Genomic DNA, 16,920 nt, shown 5'->3' with positions numbered 1-16,920 from the left:
ACAAATCTAAAATTTTGACGAAATTTTCTATAGAAATAAAATTTTGACAAAATTTTCTAAAGAAATGACATTTTGACAGAATTTCTATAGAAATAAAAGTGTGACAAAATTTCTATAGAAATAAAATTATGACAAGATTTTTTATAGAAATTAAATTTTGACAAAATTTTCTTTATCAATAAGATATTGGCAAAATGTTTCTATAGATATAAAATGTTGAGCAAATTTTCCACAGAAATAAAATTTTGACAAAATTTTCTATAGAAATAAAATGTTGAGCAAATTTTCCATAGAAATAAAATTTTGACAAAATTTTCTATAGAAATAAAATTTTGACAAAATTTTCTATAGAAATAAAATTTTGACAAAATTTTCTATAGAATTAAAATTTTATCAAAACTTTCTACCGAAATAAAATTTTGTACAGAAATAAAATTTTGACCCTTTATATGCAAGCTAACTATTGCACCCCGGTGGCTTCCTTCATCTTAAAATGGAAATCGGGTTGAACTCTTTGATATGAGAACAGTTCTCTCTTGAACCTCAGGGGAATTATATACATGTTTGTCATTCAGCTACAAATATCCCATTGTGCAACACTAACGACATGTCTTTACACAAAAAAAAAAAAAAAAAAAACAATAATAATAGTACAAATGAAGTCCACCCAGAGTTTCGCCAGCAATTTAATGTTTGTTCTTTAAATTGTCGTTATCGTTTGATTAATAAATGTAAAAATAGTGGTAACGACTATTGATAAGAAAGCTCACATACGTGCGGAATACTCGTATGTGTTTTGTACAATGCACCCAAAGGTATATTAAATCGGTTTGTGTACCTTAATAGCAAGACCAATTGGCTAATAAATTGAATGCGTCATACTCAATAGTTGCAGACATTTTAATATAATAATTGCTTTCTCAGAAATTCTATAAAATTTTTAAGATATTCTTGTCGTATTGAAACTATATTATATATATGGGAACAGCGAGAAGACGAAGGGCGATAATGAAATTGAACACATTCATGTTATTCTTTGGATGAATGTGTGTTACTTTTTCGAAACTTGTGAGGCTCTATCCTTAGCTCAGATTTCCTACCACGGCTTGGATTTCGTGGATTTGGAGCTTTTACTCATCGAACCATCTGAGGCAGAGTGGGGAAAATTCTCTACATATCAGGGATGGAAAATACAATTTTTAAGAAAGTAAAAAAAATACTTTCTACTACATTTCACAAAAGATTAAAAAGATTAAAAGATTATTGTCAAGAGCTCCCTTAGAATGAATTTTAAAGAAAATAAAACTTTGTTTATCAACTCCCCCATTTTAAATATTTTTTAGGTTTATATCCGCTTACCACAGTTGTAAGAATTCTACCAAAAATGGTATTTTTTACTGTTTTCTAGATTGGTAGAATTCATAGGACCTCATAAATTTTCAATGGATTAATAAAAATTTTTGTCAAAATTTTCTATAGAAATACAATTTTGACAAAATCTTCTATTGAAACAAAATTTTGAGAAAATTTTCTATAAAAATAAAATTTTGACAAAATCTTCTATAGAAATAAAATTTTGACAAAATTTTCTATAGGAATAAAATTTTGACAAAAAATTTCTATAGAAATAAAATTTTGAGAAAATTTTCTATAGAAATAAAATTTTGAGAAAATTTTCCATAGAAATAAAATTTTGAGAAAATTTTCTATAGAAATAAAATTTTAACCAAATTTTCTATAGAAATAAAATGTTGACAAAATTTTATATAGAAATAAAATTTTGACAATAATTTTTTATAGAAATAAAATTTTGTCAAATTTGTATTCTATAGAAATACAATTTTGACAAAATTTGCTATAGAAATATAATTTTGACCAAATTTTAAATAGAAATAAAATTTTAACAAAATTTTCTATAGAAATACAATTTTGACAAAATTGTCTATAGAAATACAATTGTGAAAAAAATTTCTACAAAACTAAAATTTTGACGAAATTTTCCATAGAAATACAATTTTTACAAAATTTTCTAAAGAAATAACGTTTTGACAAAATTTTCCATAGAAATAAAATTATGATAAAATTTTCTACAGAAATAAAATTTAGACAAAATTGTCTATAGAAATAAAATTTTGAGAACATTTTCTATAGAAATAAAATTTTGAGAAAATTTTCTATAGAAATAAAATGTTGACAAAATTTTCTATAGAAATAAAATTTTGACAATAATTTTTTATAGAAATAAAATTTTGTCAAAATTTGAGAAAATTTTCTATAGAAATAAAATTTTGAGAAAATTTTCCATAGAAATAAAATTTTGAGAAAATTTTCTATAGAAATAAAATTTTGAGAAAATTTTTTATAGAAATAAAACAATTTTGACAAAATTTTCTATAGAAATACAATTTTAACCAAATTTTCTATAGAAATAAAATGTAGACAAAATTTTCTATAGAAATAAAATTTTAACCAAATTTTCTATAAAAATAAAATGTTGACAAAATTTTCTATAGAAATAAAATTTTGACAATAATTTTTTATAGAAAAAAAATTTTGTCAAAATATTCTATAGAAATAAAATTTTGACAAAATTTAGTATAGAAATATAATTTTGACAACATTTTCTATAGAAAATAAAATGTTGACCAAATTTTCTACAGAAATAAAATGTTGACAACATTTTCAATAGAAATAAAACAATTTTGACAAAATTTTCTATAGAAATAAAATTTTGACCAAATTTTCTATAGAAATAAAATTTCAACCAAATTTTCTATAGATATAAAATGTTGACAAAATTTTCTATAGAAATAAAAATTTGACAAAATATTCTATAGAAATAAAATTTTTAACAAAATATTCTATAGAAATAAAATTTTAACAAAATTTTCTATAGAAATAAAATATTAACAAAATTTTCTATAGAAATAAAATTGTTGAATCCAGTTCAACAATCATTGTTTTCTTTTCTTGCTGTCATTGAATTTTCTGAATATTCTGAATTTATTAATTAATGAATTATTTAAATATTAGCTAGTTGTAACGTAGTTGTATAAGATCATCTCATATTGAAGTTCTCAACCATATGGTAACAAAAGCTTTTTTGAAGAACAAATATCTTTGTCCTATTTCAACCTAAAACTACAATTTTTTAAAACTACATATTGAAATTGGTTAGATCCTAAATGGTTTGGTTTAAGAGAATTACTTGTGTATTAGCACTAGAGCGGTAAGCAGCACCAACCCAAATAAAACCTGCATCAAAATTGAAGATTCGATCTGTTTTATTTCCATATTTGTCACTTCTGGGATTTTCTCGTTTACACTTCTGGGAGTAAATCATCTTCACATTATACAGTCCATTCGAAGCTAGAATACATCTCCGAGAAGTGTACATGGTCCTTCGAACCGGATAATACGCACGAATTTTTTATACCAAAAGACTGATTGGATTGGAAGATATATTCAATAGTATTGGGAATAAAGTGTTTCAGTCGATACAGGTTTTCTGTTTTGTTCCATCCATTCTCTTTTTTTAAGTAAGACGACATGACTTCCCAAAAGTTTACGTTTTTTTCGGACGAAGTGGTTACGTATTGTGCGGATTTTGAAAAAGTCGACATTTCCACACATACATTATCGCGTTTGAAAGTGGAACTTGATGATTTGGAGCGCCGGTGGCGTCAATTCGTCCTAATTTATGAAACTAATATGACATCCTCAGATCCTCAGATTACAAAGGATATTCAGGAATTGATGAGTGGAAAGTTTTCGGACACATTGAAGTCATACAAGACATGCAAGGCTTCAATATTGGACTTAATGGAAATTGAGCAGGTGAAAATGGATAGGTCCACTGTTCAAACAAAAGTCGAAAATGTGAAGATTGTGGAAGATACCGGAGGTTCTCTTAAAGTTCCACCATGCGATACGGAAATGTTTTCCGGTGGATATGATAAATGGCCGAGCTTTCGGGATATGTTTACGGCCATTTATGTAAATCACCCAAAATTGTCTCCCGCCCAAAAGCTTTTCCATTTGAGGGGAAAAACTCGTGGGGAGGCAAATCAAATTGTAAAGCAATTCGCCTTAACGGACGACAATTTTATATTAGCGTGGGATGCCTTGAAGCAGAGATACGAGAATCAGCGTATTCTCATAAATCATCAATTACGTAGGATTTTTGAGATGGATAGTGTAAATTCAGAAAGAGGGAAAAGTCTAAGAAACCTACAGTATACTATTAATAACGCTCTTTCGGTATTGAAAACGTACAATATTTCTGTTATATCCTGGGATCCGTTTCTTGTCTTTTGGGTTTCTTCTAAGTTGCCAGACGAGACTTTGAGTGCATGGGAAAACTCAATTATCGATCACAAGCAGATGCCCAGTTGGTCCCAATTAGATGAGTTTATTTCGAAAAGATTAAATATGATTGAATCGCTTTCTGACATGCGGAAACCTTCCAATTCTCAGCCGTCCAGTAACAAATCGCAGAACTTTTATGCCGCCAATGAGAGCAATTTTCGTCCCTGTAAGGCTTGTAAGAAAAATCATGCCTTAAGATTCTGCCCCAAATTCAAATCTTGGCCCCATAGTCGAAAACAAAATTTCGTGTCAACCAATAACATATGTGAAAATTGCCTTTCATACGGACATTTGATCCAAGATTGCCAGAGTGAATATGTGTGCCAGAAGTGTCAGCAAAAACATCATTCCACGTTGCATCCTGATAGTAATAATACTGGAAATCGTAGTGGAAATTCAAGAACCCCGTACCAGAGAGCCGCATGTTCACAAGGAAACCAATCATATCAGGCAGGCTCTTTCCATGTTGACGCTCAATCCGATGAGCATGCAGCAACTTCGGATGAACCCCCCCATAGTACCACGTACAATGTTCAATCCCATTTCGCCGATTCTGGTGAAGGAACAGTTTTGCCCACAGCTTTAGCTGAGCTAGAACATTTGGGAACTTTATTCACGGTTAGAATTTTCATAGACCAGGGTTCTCAAGAGTCCTTTATATCGAATAGAATCGTAAATAAATTTTCAATTCCGACAACAAAATCCTTCACGAGGATTTCAGGACTCGGAGGGACAAATCTGGAAAATTCATCAAGGATGTGCTACATCACACTGAAATCGCGCAAATCAAATTTCAAAATTCGTACTTCGGCCTTGGTTGTTTCGAACTTGAAAAATTTGATGCCTTCTGCCCCCACTCAGCTTACTAATTGGTCAGGGTTTAATGAAATCGATTTAGCCGATCCACATTTTTTCCGACCTGGTCCAATAGATATGCTATTGGGCAGCGATGTTTTCCCTTCGATAATAAAGGTTGGGATTCAGAGAAACGTTTTCGGCAGTCTTTTGGCGCAAGAGTCTGAATTTGGATGGCTAATAAGTGGTCCACCGAGACCTCGAAATATAACTACATTCTCATCATTTGTAGCATATGATGACTCGATAAATGACGACATACGGAAATTTTGGGAGTTAGAAGAAGTCCCAAAATCGAAACCGCAGTCTGAAAATGATCCCTGGTGTGAAAATTTTTTCCAAAACACCACGAAACGTATGCCCAATGGCCGATATATGGTCAGGTTGCCATTTCGACAGCTTCTTCCTCCCGACTTTGCACTCGGATCTTCACGTCCTGCTGCTATGGGTCAGTTTCTACGGATGGAAAAGACTTTGGAAAAGTCTCCAGAGCTTGGGGCTGAGTATTCGAGAGTTTTGTCTGAATATCTTACACTCGATCATATGGAGTGGGCTCCACCAAATGAAATTGTTGAAGATTGTTGTTATCGTTCATTCTATTTACCACATCATGCGGTGATTCGGCCGGAGAGCTCTTCAACCAAAGTAAGAGTAGTTTTCAACGCTTCTAAGAAAACGTCCACCGGTATCTCGTTAAATGATATTCTCCATACTGGCCCAACACTTCAAAACGACTTGATAAATGTCATTCTAAGATGGAGATTCTTTAAATTTGTATTTAATGGAGATATCGAGAAGATGTATCGACAAATCTACGTTCATGAAATTGATAGGCCGTTTCAAAAAATACTGTTTCGTGAATTTCGAACCGAACCAATCCAGGATTTCTACTTGAAGACTGTTACGTTTGGGGTAAATTGTGCCCCATATCTGGCAATAAGGACTCTGCTACAGTTGAGTGAAGACGGGAAAGCCACTCATCCCGTTGCTGCTTCCATTCTTAAAAATCAAATCTACGTAGATGATATCCTTTCTGGTGGACATACTATACAGGAAGCACAGTCATATCTTCGGGAACTAATCGATTTATTGAGTACTGCTGGTTTCCCTTTAAAAAAGTTAACAGCAAATCATTCGTCTATACTTCAAGACTTGCCCTCAGAGGATCTCTTGGATGAGGAGTTCTTAAAATTTGAAGAGACTAGCGATACCAAAACGTTGGGAATACGATGGAATGCTGTAACTGACCAATTTTTTTACAAAATTTCCAATATTTCTATTCCTTGTTCTCCAATTACAAAACGGAAAATTTTATCGATTGTGGCCAAGTTATTTGACCCTGCTGGCTGGCTGTCGCCTATCATAGTTTTAGCGAAAATTCTCATGCAACAACTGTGGATGGATGGCACAGATTGGGACCAAGAAGTAAAACCACTTTCACTTGAAAAATGGAATTCGTTTATTGCCAATTTCTCTGATATTGAAAAAATTCACATTCCTCGTTGGATTAATTACTCTCCCGATAGTAAGCTTGAACTTCATGGTTTCTGTGATGCATCGGAGAAAGCATATTGCGCGTGTGTATACGTTCTTTCAAGATCCGCCCACAATATTACTTCCTGCCACTTGTTAGTTTCAAAGAGTAAAGTTGCGCCACTGAAAACTATTAGTCTGCCTAGGTTGGAGTTGTGCGGCGCAGCTTTATTGTCCAGGTTATTGAAAGCGATTTGCCAACATTTAAATTTGAATGGTTCTAAAATCAATCTGTGGTCAGATTCTACAATAACACTGTCATGGCTGGAGAAACCCCCTTTTCATTGGAAGACCTTTGTGGCAAATAAAGTTTCGGAGATACTGGATAACGTAGGTAACGCCAATTGGCGGCATGTGCCAACACACGAAAACCCGGCAGATTTGGGAACTCGAGGTTGTTCTCCATTGGAATTAAAGGGAAGTTCACTTTGGTGGAGAGGTCCGCACTGGTTAGTTCGACCCCCAGAATTTTGGCCCGATCAGCCTCCTCGAAAGGAAGTCTCTCTAGAAAAGAAAGTTAAAACGTTTCATGTTCAAATCGAATTGGAAGATATCTTGGAAAGATTTTCTTCAATCGATCGTGCATTTCGTGTTGTATGTTATATGTTTCGATTCATTAGAAAATGCCAAAAGAAACATTCCGTAGAATTGCAGAAACTATATATAACAGCACAGGAAATACAATTCGTCAAGTTTCGCTTAATACATATTGCTCAAATTTCTCATTTTCCTGATGAATATAAAGCTCTTGCATCACATCAAGGCATACACTCAAAAAGCAGGCTGATAACTCTGAATCCTTTCATAGATGAAAACAAATTGCTCCGAGTCAACGGACGTTTAGCAAATTCTGATATGAGCTATAATGAACGATTTCCTATCATTGTGCCAGAAAATTCTCGGTTTTGTAAACTTTTCATTGAATATACCCACAAGATACTTCTTCATGCAGAGCATCAAACGATGCTGCGAGCAATCCGACAGGAGTTCTATGTCATTCGTTTAAAGAATGCCATCCGGAAATGTATCCATAGCTGTAAAATTTGCGCCATTTACAAACATAGGATTCGAAACCAGATAATGGCGGCTCTCCCTCCTGAGAGATGCACTTTTTCGCTACCATTCACTCATACGGGAATAGACTTTGCGGGGCCGTTTGAAATAAAAACTTCGAGGCTTCGAAACGCCAGGCTTCAAAGAGGCTACGCGACAATATTTGTTTGTCTGTCTACCAGAGCAGTTCACTTAGAAGCTTGTTCTGAGCTAACTTCTGAGGCATTTCTTGCAACATTTAATCGGTTTGTGGGACGCAGGGGATTCCCTAAAAAGGTTTTCTCGGATAATGGGACGAATTTCGTAGGTGCTAATAGAGCTTTAAAGGAAGAGTATAAGAATTTTCTAACGTGTAGCGAAAAGTCTGTAATCGAAAAGTATGGGATGCATGGTTTCTCTTGGCACTTTATTCCTCCTCATGCACCACACATGGGAGGGTTGTGGGAAGCAGCTGTCAAGAGCATGAAGTCCCATTTAAGGAAAGTTGCAGGGAATACAAAATTTACCTTTGAAGAATTCTCTACGTTGCTGGTTCGCATAGAAAGTGTATTGAATTCCAGGCCATTGTCGCCCATCAGTGAGAACCCATCGGACTTAATTGCACTGACACCTGGCCATTTGCTCCGAGGAGCACCATTGATGGCAATTCCTGAGGAGTACTCTGAAAATCTTTCTTTGATGAATCGATGGCAGAAGCTAAAATCATTGCAAATCATATTCGCAAGGCGATGGAAAAATGAATATGTTTCCGAACTACAAAGAAGATATAAGTGGAAATCGACCCAGAGGGATTTGAAGGGGGAAGAATTTGTAATTGTTAAAGAGGACAACCTTCCACCCACCGAATGGTGTCTTGGAAGAGTTGTAAAAGTATTCTATGGCAAGGATTCTAGAGTTCGTGTTGCGGAAGTACGAACACGAAACGGGGTAATCACTCGCCCTCTTGTTAAATTGTGCATCCTTCCCAATGCGTAATAGTAGTGATTGTAACATTCTGTTCACACATCAAATAAACTTTACCTTTTCAGCCGTGCACGAAGCCTACCGAAGTGTCGTATCTGTCAAGGGAGACACTTCCTAAAACATTGTCCTACGTTCCAACGACTCACCGTGTCTGAGCGAAGGGAGATAATAAGAGCAAAAGGATTTTGCTATAACTGCCTATGTACATCTCACACTCGAAGCTGGCGTCCGTCGAGAAATACATGTGTCGTGTGTCAACGCAACCATCACACTCTTATTCATATGGACGAGTATCCAGGCAACCATCGATCTCGTAATATATCATCGCCAAGCCGAAGGGCCCGTATAGCCAGAAATCACTCCAGTGGAGGGGAATCCAAACGAATTGCACGTTCCCAATCGTATCTGTGCGAACGTCTAAGCCAACGGCCCAGGACGCACGTCTTTCTTCCAACTGCTCTTGCACGTGTTTTAACTCCAAACGGACCCACCAAATCAAGATTACTCCTAAGTACCGGTGAAGTACAGACGGTCATATTACGCTCTTTGGTTGAACGCTTACATACCCGTACTACAAAGAGGGATGGCAAGGAATATTGCACTCTAAATTTGGAATCATACTATGATCCACTAGTGAAAATTCAAATTGTTGGTGTTGTGAAATCTGTTATTCCTACTAAGCTTCCAAAAAGGACCGATGAACCAAAACTAAGAACCATATACAACCACTTGACCGATTTGGCTGACCCACATTTCTGGGACCCAACCAATGTTGAAATTCTCATGGGAAACGACCAGCTGCCCAAAATATTGCGTGCTGGACTCATCCAAACGTCCTCCAGTATGCCCCTAGCCCAGAGCACCATTTTCGGCTGGACAATCTCCGGAGGCTGCCACTTCTAACATTGCAATACTGCAAGCCCGGCGGCATGTTGAATCCAGTTCAACAATCATTGTTTTCTTTTCTTGCTGTCATTGAATTTTCTGAATATTCTGAATTTATTAATTAATGAATTATTTAAATATTAGCTAGTTGTAACGTAGTTGTATAAGATCATCTCATATTGAAGTTCTCAACCATATGGTAACTCTATATAGTTAACAAAAGCTTTTTTGAAGAACAAATATCTTTGTCCTATTTCAACCTAAAACTACAATTTTTTAAAACTACATATTGAAATTGGTTAGATCCTAAATGGTTTGGTTTAAGAGAATTACTTGTGTATTAGCACTAGAGCGGTAAGCAGCACCAACCCAAATAAAACCTGCATCAAAATTGAAGATTCGATCTGTTTTATTTCCATATTTGTCACTTCTGGGATTTTCTCGTTTACACTTCTGGGAGTAAATCATCTTCACATTATACAGTCCATTCGAAGCTAGAATACATCTCCGAGAAGTGTACAAAAATTTTGACAAAATTTTCTATAGAAATAAATTTTAACAAAATTTTCTATATAAGAAAAATTTTAACAAATTTTTCTATATAAATAAAATTTTAACAAAATTTTCTATGAAATAAAATTTTGACAAGTTTTTCTATAGAAATAACATTTTAACAAAATTTTGTATAGAAATAACATTTTGACAAATTTTTACTCGCCAACTATAAGCGATTTAGCATTCAATTGTAACCAGTATTACCATTGTAATACTTCATGTCACCCAGTATACTTGCTATACAGTACTTACAGAAATATAGTCTATTGTTTTAAGTAGTAAAAACTGGTGTGTTAACACGTGTTACATCTTGTTTCATTAATTATAAATTAAAACTTTATAAAAGATTGATTTAAATGCTTTGTATTTGCTGCAAAACAAGGCACTTAGTGTATTCGAAAGTCCACTATTTCCATCCTAATATAACCAGACTACATTGAAATTACAAAGTCTACTTGGGTATTACAATAATTTTTTTTAGTATTTCATTTAAATGAATTAATACAAGTATGATGTACGTATTCACTTTCTTGGCGGCAATATACTGGTTAATCTTTATATGGTTTGTGTAGTTAAGCAATTTAAAATTGTAATCGATGTTGTTGAACATTCTGAAGTCTATTTAAAATATCGTAACCCTGGACTAGTAGTTTTCAATCATAATCACGTTGCTTTTGTGATAGCAATAAATATATACAATGTTTTTGAGTAAAAAGTATATGATCTTTAATGGGAAATTGCAAATGTTTCCGAATGGGAAATTTTAAAGAAACTTCGTTTCGAAAAACAATCATTTAATTTTTAGCTTTAAAAACAAAATATTGATACAATTGACAATTTTGTCAGTCAAAATTTTATTTGTATAGAAAAATTTGTCAATATTTTATTTGTATGGAAAAATTTTTCAAAATGTTATTTCTATAGAAATATTTGACAAAATTTAATTTTTATGGAAATTTTTTTCAAAATTTTATTTTTATAGAAAATATTGTGAAAATTATTTATTTATAGAAAAATTCGTCAACATATAATTTTTATAGAAAATTTTGTCAAAATTGTATTTTTATTGAAAATTTTTTCAAAATTTTATTTTATGGAAAATTTTGTTAAAATTTTATTTTTACAGAAATTTTTATCAAAATTTTATTTTTAAAGAAAATTTTGTCAACATTTTATTTTTTATAGAAAATCAATTTTTTTTGATGGAAAATTTGTCGAAATTGTATTTTTATAGAAATTTTTGTCAAAATTTTATTTTTATTTTCTATAAAATTTGTCAAAATATTAATTTTATAGAAAATTTTGTCAAAATTTTATTTCTATATAAAATTGTGTGAAAATTGTATCAAAATTTTATTTTTAAATAAAACTTTGCCAAAATTTTAGTTTTATGGAAAATTTTGCCAAAAGTTTATTTTCATAGAAAATATTGTAAAAATGTTATTTTTATAGAAAATTTTTTCAACATATAATTTTTATGGAAAATGTTGTCGAAATTGTATTTTTAAATAAAATTTTGTCAACATTTTACTTTATGGAAAATTTTGTTAAAATTTTATTTTTACAGAAAATTTTATCAAATTTTTATTTTAATAGAAAATTTTGTCAAAATTTTATTTTTATAGAAAATTGTGGGAACATTTTATTTTTAAAGAAAATTTTGTCAAAATTGTTTTTTTAAGAAAATTTTGCCAAAATTGTTTTTTTTTTAATTTTGTCAAAATTGTTTTTTTTTTTATAGAAAAATTTGTCAAAATTGTTTCTTTTTTTAATTTTATCGAAAGTTATTTTTTAGATAAAATTTTATTTTTGTAGAAAATTTTATCAAAATTTTATTTTTAAATAAAACTTTGTCAAAATTTTATTTCTATAGAAATGTTTGACAAAATTTTATTTTTATGGAAAATTTTATACTAAAATTTTGACGTAATTTTCCATAGAAATACAATTTTTACAAAATTTTCTAAAGAAATAACATTTTGACAAAATTTTCTATAGAAATAAATTTATGATAAAATTTTCTACAGAAATAAAATGTTGGCAAAATATTCTCTAAAAATAAAATGTTGACAAAATTTTCTATAGAAATAAAACAATTTTGACAAAATTTTCTATTGAAATTAAATTTTGACCAAATTGACAAAATTGTTTTTTTTTTTAAGAAAATTTTGCCAAAATTGTTTTTTGTTTTTTTTTTTTTAATTTTGTCAAAATTGTTTTTTTTTATAGAAAATTTTCTTGTTTCTTTTTTAAATTTTATCAAAAGTTATTTTTTAGATAAAATTTTGTTAAAATTTTATTTTTGTAGAAAATTTTATCAAAATTTTATTTTTAAATAAAACTTTATCAAAATTTTATTTCTATAGAAATGTTTGACAAAATTTTATTTTTATGGAAAATTCTGCCAATTTTTTAGTTTTATTGAAAATAGAAAATTTTGTCAAAATTTTATTTTTATAGAAAAATATTGTAAAAGTTTTATTTTTATAGAAAATTTTGTCAACATATAATTTTTATGGAAAATTTTGTCGAAATTTTATTCTTAAATAAAATTTTTGTCAAAATTTTATTTTTATAGAAAATGTTGTCAAAATTTTATTTCTATAGAAATATTTGTTTTATTTTATGGAAAATTTTGTTAAAATTTTATTTAAATAGAAAATTTTGTCAAATTTTTATTTTTATAGAAAATTGTGGCAACATTTTATTTTTAAAGAAAGTTTGTCAAAATGTTATTTTTAGGGAAATTTTGTCCAAATTTAATTTTTATGGAAAATTTTGTCAAAATTTGATTTAAAAAAAAAAAAATATTGTAAAAATTATATTTTTATAGAAAAATTTGTCAACATATAATTTTTATGGAAAATTTTGTCAAAATTATATTTTTATATAAATTTTTGTCAAAATTTTATTTTTATAGAAAATTTTGTCAAAATGTTATTTTTATAGAAAATTTTGTCCAAATGTTTTTCTATATAAATAATGTTTATGGAAAATTTTGTCAAAATTGTATTTTTATAGAAATTTTTGTCAAAATTTTATTTTTATAGAAAATTTTGGCAAAATGTTATTTTTATAGAAAATTTTGTCAAAATGTTATTTTTATAGAAAATTGTGTCAACATTTTATTTTTAAAGAAATTTTGTCAAAAGTGTTTTTTTTAGAAAATTTTATCAAAATTTTATTTAGAAAATTTTGTCTAAATTTTATTTTAATAGAAAATTTTTTCAAATTTTTATTTTTATGGAACATTTTGTCAAAATTTTATTTTTATAGAAAATTGTGTCAACATTTTATTTTTAAAGAAATTTTGTCAAAATTTTATTTTTAGGGAAATTTTGTCAAAATTTTATTTTTATGGAAAATGTTGTCGAAATTGTTTTTTTATAGAAAATTTTGTCGAAATTGTTTTTTTTTAATTTTATCAAAATTTTAGTTTTATAGAAAATTTTATCAAAATTTTATTTTTTAAAGAAAATTTTATCAAAATTTTATTTTTATAGAAAATTTTATCAAAATTTTATTTTTAAGTAAAACTTTGTCAAAATTGTATTTCTACGAAATGTTTGACAACATTTTATTTTTATGGAAAATTTTGCCAAATTTTTAGTTTTATGGAAAATAGAAAATTTTGTCAACATATAAAGTTGTCGATATTTTATTTATAAATAAAAATTTGTCAAAATTTTATTTTTATAGAAAATTTTGTCACAATTTTATTTTTATAGAAATTTTTGTTTTATTTTATGGAAAATTTTGTTAAAATTTTATTTTAATAGAAAATTTTGTCAAATTTTTATTTTTATAGAAAATTTTGTCAAAATTTTATTTTTATAGAAAATTTTGTCAACATTTTATTTTTATTTTGTCAAAATTTTATTTGTATGGAAAATTTTGTTAAAATTTTATTTTTAAAGAAAATATTGTAAAAATTTTATTTTTATAGAAAAATTGGTCAACATATAACTTTTATAGAAAATTTTGTCTAAAATTGTTTTTTGTTAGAAAATTTTATCAAAATTTTATTTGTAGAGAAAATTTTGTCAAAATTTTTTACAGAACATTTTATCAAAATTTTATTTTTATAGAAAACTTTATCAAAAATTTATTTCTATAGAAATATTTGACAAAATTTTATTTTTATGGAAAATTTTGCCAAAAATTTAGTTTTATGGCAAATTTTGTCGAAATTTTATTTTTAAAGAAAATTTTGTCAAAATTTTTTTTTATAGAAATATTTGTCAAATATTTATTTAATGCGAAATTTTGTTAAATTTTATTTTATGGAAAATTTTGTTAAAGTTTGGTTTTTATAAAGTTTGGTTTTTATATATTTTATAAGAAATTTTGTCAACATATAATTTTTATGGAAAATTTTATCAAAATTTTATTTTTATGGAAAATCTTGTCAAAATTTTATATTTAAAGAAAATTTTGTCAAAATTGTATTTTTATAGAAAACTGTGTCAACATTTTATTTTTAAGTAAAGTTTTGTCAAAATTTTATTTAAATGAAAATTTTGTAAAAATGTTATTTTTAAAGAAAATTTTGCCAAAATTTTATTTTTAAAGAAAATTTTGTCAAAGAGGAATATATTGCAAAATTTACCAAAATGTGAAGAATTCTACCAATCTACCAAACAATAAGAAACCTACCATTTTTGGTAGAATTCTACCAACTGTGCAACCGTGGTCCTATTGCAATGTCTATGGTCTGCTGCCGAAATAGTTTTCTGCTTCAATAAGAGTATACCCGTCAATCGTGTGAGTCGAGAATAAAATTCAAACCAGCAACCTAAAAAAAACGTGCGTGAGTAGAAATTCTTTTAAAATACGCACACGATCAAATTCACTTTTCCGAAACAAATCACGTTCACGAAAAAGTTCACATTCTCTATAAACGGTTTTCATTACACGAAGGTTGGGTTAGGTTAGGTGGCAGCCCGATGTATCAAGCTCACTTAGACTATTCAGTCCATTGTGCTACCACATGGTAAACTTCTCTCTTATCACTGGGTGCTGTCCGATTCCATGTTAAGCTCAATGACTAGGTTCCTTGTCCTTTTATAGCCGAGTCCGAACGGCGTTCCACATTGTAGTCACACGAAAGATTTCAATAACGTCTATTATTTGACTAAGAAAGCTAGCAGTTCTAAAATAAAACTTGGTTGTTAAATAATTTTAGCAGTGGTTAGTGCACACGTAACAAAGTGACACATAATTCTTCAACCATTTTTTAAACAAAAAGGTATAGCGTTATAGCAATTTATTCGATAAAAATTCATTTAATTTCATTTGGTTTAAAAAAGGTTTCACATGATTTGGAAAAGGTTTCTATTGATTTGAAAAATGATTCGTTTGATATATACTATAATTGTAAATGAAAGTAGAAAAAACATCTATTTATTTCTGAATGCAGTATATCAAAATGATTTTATAACCTCGTAAACCATAAAATGAAGTGTCACTGGAATAAATCCGTTAGGTGTTAGATTAGCGGTTTAGAAATGAAAATAACCTGTGGTTGATCTCCTGATTTTAATTATAGAGAATTTTTGATTCAATGCAGTCGTGTTTGGAAAATGAAACAATTTCAGTCACGATTAATCGATAAATTTTTAGCATACCCTATTTACCAAATATATAATATTTTTTTTATATATATAAAAATTAAACAATTTTTTTTTTTGGACTCCCTCTTATTTATGCTTTTGAATTTTAAATGTTATCAATCCTTTAATCCTCCTTGTGTCGCAAACAATTACCCCACAATCCACAATAAATGTCACCTCGAATGTACTCTCTGGATGGGCATATCAAATATGTATATGAGATAATAACAATGATTACGAATCTAAAAATATATGTGGAAAAGTGACCAGCAAACAAAGTCCAACCCAAAAACATTTATAATGCACTTAACTAACATTAAAAGTAATAAAAACAAAATACGAATAGAAAAAAACAATTTTAAATCCAACGGTTATCTGGTGCTGTTGTCGCTAACACCAATACCAGTATTCAGGTGAAAAGAAAACAAAATTCAAATGAAATGAAAAGTGAGTTGAACAATTTTTGTATGATTAGATAAATTACTCAAAAATAATAGCAAAACCAAATGTCTGTTTTTTTTTGCTTGCTATAGTTGTACCCAACGAATGATCTTGATCTTGAACTTTATTTGCAAAACATGTTATCGTAAAACTGAAAACAAAATTCAGTTTGGGTTCATTTTTTTTTTTTTTTGAACCAATAAAATGAAACGCAAAAGGGTGAAGATGAGAAAAAATCATTTGGAAAAGTGTATAATGAGGGCAAATGCAAGATCCCTTTTCCATCACAGATATCTGAACAGAGGGTCTCCCATTTTCAATTCAAAGACCCAATTACCTTTCTCAAAAAATTTAAATAAATTTGTTCATGCAGTGGATTTAAGAAATATGGGACAATTAGGGTTCGGCCAGTAGGAAGGCCACATCTTCTTAATGGATAAAAACATAAATAATTTACTTTGCACTATCAGTTCATTTGTATTGGTTAAAAACAGCTGGACAAGTTATCATCAGTATCAGGACTTTTTGCTACATTGAACTGAAGTGCCGATCTTAAATTTATTTTTCATAAAGATGGCCTAGGAGGAGGCCACCCTAGGTCACCCAAAAAATAAAATACTTCTGGGTATATGGTGTCAGGTATGCCACATAAAGA

At 29.2% G+C, this 16,920-nt stretch overlaps 1 long non-coding RNA gene across 1 annotated transcript in view; it reads right to left on the bottom strand.

Annotated features, from left to right (window-relative positions):
• Positions 1 to 14,995, bottom strand: part of LOC142232072 (uncharacterized) — a 31,361-nt gene extending 16,366 nt beyond the window's left edge. Inside the window, exon 1 of the long non-coding RNA XR_012721008.1 lies at positions 14,869 to 14,995. This is a non-coding gene — a long non-coding RNA (uncharacterized LOC142232072). The remainder of the gene's footprint in view (positions 1 to 14,868) is intronic.
• Between the last annotated feature and the right edge of the window lie 1,925 nt (positions 14,996 to 16,920).

Source organism: Haematobia irritans, chromosome 3 (genome assembly GCF_050003625.1).
Source record: "Haematobia irritans isolate KBUSLIRL chromosome 3, ASM5000362v1, whole genome shotgun sequence".
In the NCBI taxonomy this organism is placed as follows: domain Eukaryota; kingdom Metazoa; phylum Arthropoda; class Insecta; order Diptera; family Muscidae; genus Haematobia; species Haematobia irritans.
This window is presented reverse-complemented; position numbering and strand designations above follow the sequence as displayed.